This window comes from Monopterus albus, unplaced genomic scaffold (assembly GCF_001952655.1).
Source record: "Monopterus albus unplaced genomic scaffold, M_albus_1.0 scaffold3.1, whole genome shotgun sequence".
Taxonomy (NCBI): domain Eukaryota; kingdom Metazoa; phylum Chordata; class Actinopteri; order Synbranchiformes; family Synbranchidae; genus Monopterus; species Monopterus albus.
Genome location: NW_018127883.1, coordinates 7,007,327 through 7,015,211, shown reverse-complemented (window position 1 = coordinate 7,015,211; position 7,885 = coordinate 7,007,327). Strand labels below are relative to the sequence as shown.

Here is a 7,885-nt window from a genome sequence, read left to right as displayed (position 1 = left end):
CAACATTATACCTTTCAGCAAGAGATGTTTTTTAAACACTGGAATTTTCTCTAGTGGCCTCTGAAACCTGTGCCTTCTGAATTTCAAAGACTGCTACATTTTCTAGGACATTTTTATCCTTTAATTTAAATTTCCTTTCTGTAATTGGATAAAGGGGCTTTTTTATATAATCAAGACCTGTATAACAAACAATAGTGACACCATATTTACACTTGAGTCACACTACTATGTCACAGAGAAAGTGGAAATATCTATATATTCACACAAACACATATGGAAACACATATGGTAAAAGCAACGCACACAGACACCCACACACACACATATATGCATTCTCTGTCCTCACTCCTACAGCTTCCCTGCAATGGAGCAGAGAGAGGTGGTTGCTGATGTGAGACATCAATTTCCAGGTTAGGTGCTCTGCATGGCTCAGGCAGGTATCAGCCGTGACCCACATGGGCCAGATAAGCAGCTGCAAGACGCTGATCTGCCATCCAGCAATGCACCTCTCAGTACTGGAGAATGGAGTGTATCACGAATTGCTCCATTTACAGTGTTTACTATTATACTCACAAGCCACTTTATTAGGTACACTTGTACAATTGTATGCACTTCAATGCAACACTTCTGCCTTAACATCTGTGTTTATGAAGCTCAAACTGTTTCAGTTTTTGGTGCAAGTGTCATAATGAATTAGGAAATTCTTAGTTTTTGGTGAAAGTGTCATAACAATTACAACAAAAATAGACATTTTGAGCTTCATATACAGATGTTAATGCAAAAATATCACACTGGATTGCATACAACTGTACAGGTGTACCTAATAACGTGGCTGGTGAGTGTACAAATGTATACAAACTGAACTTTGTGACTATGCTGCTAATTAGGGGTAATAAAAAAGAATAGGTAGAATAACCATCATAAATTGTGGTGTTTATGTTGACGATTCTGCCCGTCTGATCTCACGCACAATTACAGTCTAAATGCCAGTATATGCTGTAAACCACAGAGACAAACATTTAATTTGAGCCCAAGCTTTATTTGCAGACCAAAAAAAGTGTTAGCTACAAGTGTGTGAGAGCCCATCTTCAGGTGGTCAGGTAATCTAACCAGTGTGATGCTTGTCAGCCCAGTGCTGGGTGCCTTGGCAGTGCTGCTAAGCTTCATGTTGCACCACATTCCCACAGACAATTTCAATTAACTTTTACAACCCAGAGAAATATCTCACACACACAGCATGCAGCTATTCAACACACTTCTCCCATCTTTCTCTCTGTCTCTCCAGATTCTCACTCTGTCTGGTCATAACACAGCAAAACCTACTTAAATAGAACAGAAGATGGAGAAAGATCACTACTGCGTCAAGTGTTTAGGTTTCTGTCTGAGGAAATATTAAGCAAGCCTCACATAAGATGTTGGACCGAGCAAATAAAACTGAAATCCAAGACAGGACTACAATAGCTATGAGCTCCCCAAAACAACTGCTATAAACAGTAAACTGACTGCATGAGTCAGTTAGATGCGAAAAAGCCAGGGGTGGGTATGCCCAGCCCTTAAGTCGTACCTGTAAATCTCACCAGAAGTGACGTGTCAGTGGCATGTAAACAGTGCTTAAGTGGCCATCTGTCCAACACATGCCAAATCAGATCTCAGTCACAGCTGACACTTTTCAGCTTCTTAAAATGCTGAAAGGACAGTAGCCAGTTTAAAATGTATAAAGCATTTGTGTGATGTGAATAACCGCAAGAGGAAAGAAACAAATACATGGAGAGAATTAAGGGTGGAGGTCTAGACATTATTACTAAATAACATGACTGAATTCCTCAGACTATATGAACTTGCATAGGAAATCTGCTTTTTTTTTACAAGATCAGGGAAAAGTAATGAAAATAAATTATGAATGAGTGGGATGCTTAACATTTATGGAAACCTAGAAGTAATGCTGCAGTGGGAGGCCAGAGTGTTGTGAGTGTTTGCATGGGCCACAATAACACTAACACATCACGTGCTGGCTAAGTGCAGACAATATAAGGCAGCACAGCGTCATGATGGATGGTGTGTTTGCAGACACCACTGAACCGTGGACCCCATTATTTCCTGGGGGGGAGGGAGGGGGTTTAGGCACCAGAGGGGAGAGATAAGGGATGATTGACTAAACCAAAACAGAAGTCCCTCATGGATGGCAGTCTGCTAGCATTATTGGGGAGCCACTGTGGGAGTCAAAGCAACAGCTCAATGACAGCAGAGAGCTGTCACAGGAAATAAGAAAATCAAGTGTATCCCCTTGCTAAAGTAAGGTAAGCAAGGTCTCTTCATGTGGAAAGAAAAACTTGCAGTCATTAAGAATATCTCCTGGACATGTTTGGACTCATCTCCTGCTGAGATCAGGTGTTTCAAAGCAGTGGAATGCTTCACTTCTGCTGGTAGGATTTATAAAGCTATGACACATACACAGAGACGGAAACACAGTCACTCTCACTCTTACACACATAGCTCATCTGACAACTCAAACTCACAGTGACAGATACAGTACAACAGTTGCCAGAGATGCCCAAAGGACACAAACATCAGATTCCAATTTGGCTAAATGAGGGCTGAAAGTGGAGGAATAAACATCCCTGCTTGCCAACCTGCTCACAGTCAAAGTGTAAGAAATACCTAGAGCACAAATCCTAAAAAAGAAACAGCCCTGGATATCAGCCAGCAAGCTTTCCACTAATAACAACATGATTAACCTTTCATTTTAAGCATTACTCAACTAGTTTTCTTTTTATGCTTCCATTTCCACATTAGACATTCTGGTTTGACGAGCCAACGACACTAAAACAGTCTTCTGTGAAACAACCTGCCAGTGCAGTATGGTAACCTCAAATACAAAATCTTAATGTCAAAATGAAGGTCCACTCTCTTTCTGAATGTTTTACACATTTTTTTTCATAATGAAGAAAGCTTGAAATATTTAGAGGAAGAAAAACATTTAGCCCTTGAGCTGAAACCTTATAAAAGCATATAGGCACACCAATTTTCCTCCGTCTAAATATTTTTTTTTGTTGTTGTTTACATGTTAAAGGGGGGGATAGATAAGGATCCTTCATTGTTTTTTTATGTACTGTTTGCTTTGGGTGACAAATGTGAGTGCAAGTGAGCATCTTAAATATTTGAGCATGCAAACAATTTAAGTAATTTTTATCATAAATAAACAATCCTAAAATATAGCATTTTGTTGCACAGAATTAATAAAATACATTACATATAATTTCTTCTGTTTATAATAATGATAAGAAACCAATGTGTACAACAGGATGATTTGCACCGATGTCAGAACATCTGTTGGAATTTTTGCTGAATACATCAACAGACTTGTAGACTAAATTGTCTTCATGCTGGTTGGCAAACCATCTTAAACAGTACATGTACAGGTAGGTATTGGCAACAACTTAACAGGTATAGTGGACTAGGCAGTTAAAATTGTGAGATTCTGTATACTTGGGTCTGACTACTGCTCTAAAACACTATTAAAGTGCACACCACTTTTTTTTTTAATTCAGAGCAGTACTGTTGAATGAATGACTGTTCTTTTACCAGAACAGCCTGTTCACCCATTCACAGCCAAGTCAGTAGACTGATCTGTTGGTCAATGAGCAGTACCAGTGGAGAAAATGTGGGTAAACTGTCTACCATTACTTCAGTACTTACCCAGTGCCATGTGAACATGCACTGTACTCAAGAAAGTAGAGGGGATAATGTGATGCTCTCTATTAATCTGAGCACTGGTTTTCACACACTAACTTCAAAAATATTTGAACATGTTATATTTTTAATCTTACATTTTGTTTTTCCATAAAGCTGCCCCACATGGGTGAAATGTGTCAGAGTGGAAAGATACAGTAATTAGCTAAAGGGGAAATGTGGCAAAATGTATTGATGTTACGATTTTTTTTGTTTTTGCTGTATGTGAAATGTGGTATAGGGCTTACAGTATTGATGTAACAGCCCAAATACAGACAAAGCAGGAGTGTGAACTGTACGTGTTTCTCCTCTGCAGTACTGTGTCAATCAGCTGGTCAGGCAGTGATTTGCAACAGGAGAGTCAGCCAGGTAAGGAGACTGTTCTCTCCAACAAGGTAATGGTCTGACCAATCATTTGATCAGCAGCAGGAAGAAAAAAAAAGAGCTGAGTGCCCTTATATTCAGCCAAGTGTCACTAACATGAAGTAAAATATGTCGCCTATTTTCCAGCACTAAACACAAAAACCACTTTAGCAGGAGACAGACTCAAAGCAGGATTTGTGAGCTTCCTGCAGATATTAACATAAAAACAGTAACATCTGCTTCCATGGTTAAAGGTCTTCAAATAATAAGATTACAATCTCTGTGTTGCTTTAGAAGTGATTCTGATTTCAGATGTTCAACAACACATGTACAGTGCATCCAGAAAGTATTCACAGCGCTTACCTTTCTCCACATTTTGTTAGGGTACAGCCTTATTCAAAAATTGATTCAATTCATTATTGTCCTTAAAAATGAGATTTTTACATTTTTTATTTTTAATACATTTGCAAAGATTTCAAACAAACTTTTTTCATATTGTCATTATGCAGTATTGCTTGTAGAATTTTTGAGGACAATAATGAATTTAATCCATTTTTGAATAAGGCTGTAACCTAACAAAATGTGGAAAAAGGCTGTGAATACTTTCTGGTTGCACTGTATAACAAGAAGCCTCAGTCCACTCAAGATAGGGGAGCATTCACACCATCAATCTATCACAGCTAGCAATAGTTATGAATACTGCTTTGTTTATGGGTGCAGGCAAGCCAACAGTCAATATACTGAATCAGACAGCTGTGAAAGAGAAACAGAAATAGTGTCCAGAGGAGAGTGCTGACAAGACATAGTTAATGTAGAGTGCGCTAGGCAGCTGACAATGGAGAATTGGCTGGGGAGAGAGTAAACGGACATTATCAACACATTTAATAAGTGGTTCCTTAGGGCTACTTCCTGCTCCTTAATTATTATTGAATTAGGAATGCCACAGACCTAATTAAAAGTGCAAAGTATTTATTGTGGCAGTGGAAGAATGTGGAAAAAGAAAAGGAGAATGAAGACGTTCAGACAGAAGTTGGATATTTTCTTTATTTTAAATCCTACTGCCGGTACACATACAGTAGCTAAGACTCTACATCTTTGATACACAGGACTAAAATGTCCTCTGGAACTACATTTTCCTGATGATGTTACAAGAGAAAAGAAAATATACAAGAAAGAAATTACTGCGTAAGAATGGAGGTCTAGCTGATAATGGCTCTTAAACTGACTGCTAATGCTCAAACTGGCTGCTTTGAAAATCTGCTGTTCACTGTGTGATCCAGGTGTATAACTTTGTTTTTACAATCCTTTTCTATTGAAAATGTTAAAATCTTTAATTTAATGACAAGAGAGATGAGTGTGCTACTCACAATGACTGAAATGGTTGTTTGAAAAAGAGACCTTCAGTTCATTAATTTGTTCATGTAATGAACACTGTCAGAAACCTCTGTCCTGTGGTACTCTGCTCTCTGAGGCTCCTTACTTCCTCAGTAAATGTATACAATAGCTTATTCTGCATAAATGAATGGGTTGTAATAATGTTAGCCTAAGTCAGGTTCTAAAAATTGACAGTGAAGCCTTATGCTTATTTGGCATAAACTACAAGACATTCACAAACCATCCCAGCAGAGTGTGGAAGTTTCTTATTATGAACAAATGTGTTCTTTCCACAAGTTAATTACTCAGTAGAGAGCTTAATCTGCCGAATCAGGGCAAAGTGGATTAGGAGATGAGACTGTTTAATCAAAGTGTTCTCTCAGTCTAATTACACATCCCATTTCCTGTCAATACACACTCATCTGCCATTGCATTTGAACAAAAGGGAATGATCCCACTGCTTCGATTTGACAAAAAAAAAAAAAAAAAATGGATGAAATGTAGGTGCATTCTCACACTCAGTGGACATACACACACCCACATACAGAGAACATGAACAGAGTGAATTTTCTTTCTAAATACTATATAAAATCTTCTTCTGAGACATCCTAATCATGCATCACAGGCATTATTTATAACCAGTGGGGACTAAAGATTCCGTCATGGGTTCAGTCTTACCCATATGTTAAACTGAGGGTGTTGTGTTGGTAGGTAGGTTGTAGGTGACTGGTTAAAAACAGTCTACATTAGAGGTGGGAGTTTACACAGAGTAAAAATCTTCTCCCATTGTGTCACACATGCCTCTGCAGCCCACACCTGTGCAGTCTCTTCCAAACACCTCGCACTTGCTCTTGAACCAAACCCCTTGCTGGTGAGAGGGGGAGAGGAGCGGGTATTGTCTCAGATCAAATATCCATGCTGTGGTTGGGCACACTCCCTCATCTCTCTGATAAATAATCATGTGCTTCTGCCAAACCGAGGCTACTGGCTCTAAGGCCATGTGCTGAAGTCACTGATCTGCTGCCTAGACAAGACCAGATAGTGAGCTGCACATGCAGGAAGAGCAGTTTTAAGGGTCTGCTCATCTCACCAGTATGAATGCTCTTATCGTGCAAGTGTCAATTGGTTATTGCACAAGTTAGCACCTCACACAACCTGCTTAAATGAATCCTGTGCTGTTACATTATCACCAAGAGTTAGCTTGACAACCTCCGTGCAGGTAATCAGAGTGGCTATGGAAACCTGAGTAGTGTGCTCAAGTCATGCAATGTGGCTTCCAGTCAGTCAGCCAGGCACCTTGTGATAAAATAATGGGTCACTGATGTTTTGAATATGATTAAACTGCCTACACTGTGCCCTAAAAGCACAGTTTAACAATTCTTTACACAAAGTTTGCACTGAACCTTGAGATGAGAAAATATTTTTAATCTTCCCTTTATTTAAATCAAGAGTAAAAGCAACGTCAGCATTGAAATTATTGCTGGACTACTCTGTTAAGCCAGTTTTCTGGATGATAAGTGCTCTTGTTTGAGAGGAAACTGAGGATGTTTGGAGTGAGAACGATCTTAAGCTGTTCTTTACTATGTCACATCCTCTGCTCACATAAATGCACACAGTGACTGGTGTGTTTGTGTTTTCGAACTGGAGTGTTGCCTAGATGAGGACATCTGCTGAGCCAATAAACAATAATCTTGACAAATTGTCACTGTCCCTTCACTCATCCCGCCCTCCTAATCACACCACTGAAGAAGCCATCACAGGCTGGGCCAGGGACATGACTGACAACTTGCTGGCCCAGTGCAGGGCATCGCTGGAACAAAGCCCAGCTGCCTGAGGACAGGACACAGTGATTCATAGCCAGAGGGCAACCTGGACAGAGTGGTTAAGGAAATTAGAAGCACCACACACCAACACATCCATGCCCTTCGCTAGTTAGAACAGCAGCTGACTGCATGAAGCGATGGCCCTGTGCCAGGATCTGCTTGGACAAAGATGCCAAACCAGGCAGCTATGAGGACAATGGTGTTTGGGGTTATGATGATAATTTACTATAGACTCAGTGGATAATGTAACCTTTCCTGACTGCAGTACAAAACAGGCAACTAAGATAATAAAGATGGAGACAATGCTTAAGGCAATGGCGTCTGCATTGTGTTGATGATGGAGGCTTACCTGATCCCAAGGAAAAAGAAAAAGAAAATTAAAATTAAGAGTTTCTCTGTGCCTGACATTGCTCACATAAAGCAGCTCTGAGGGTGTGGACATGGGGAACAAACACTTCATAACTCATAACAGGAGCTGACAGACTGGCAAAGTGTAAAAGTCATCAAAAAAAAAAAAACATCTATAAAATCAATCCAATATAAAAGATTTTAATTCAAAGCCAGTGACACCCACAGAGGTGATGAAAAGCCAGACA

The 7,885-nt window shown here is 39.6% G+C and overlaps 1 protein-coding gene across 5 annotated transcripts in view; it reads right to left on the bottom strand.

The window, feature by feature from the left end:
- Nucleotides 1-7,885, bottom strand: part of cdh23 (cadherin-related 23) — a 163,217-nt gene that overhangs the window by 134,432 nt on the left and 20,900 nt on the right. The gene's annotated exons all lie outside the window — the stretch shown is intronic.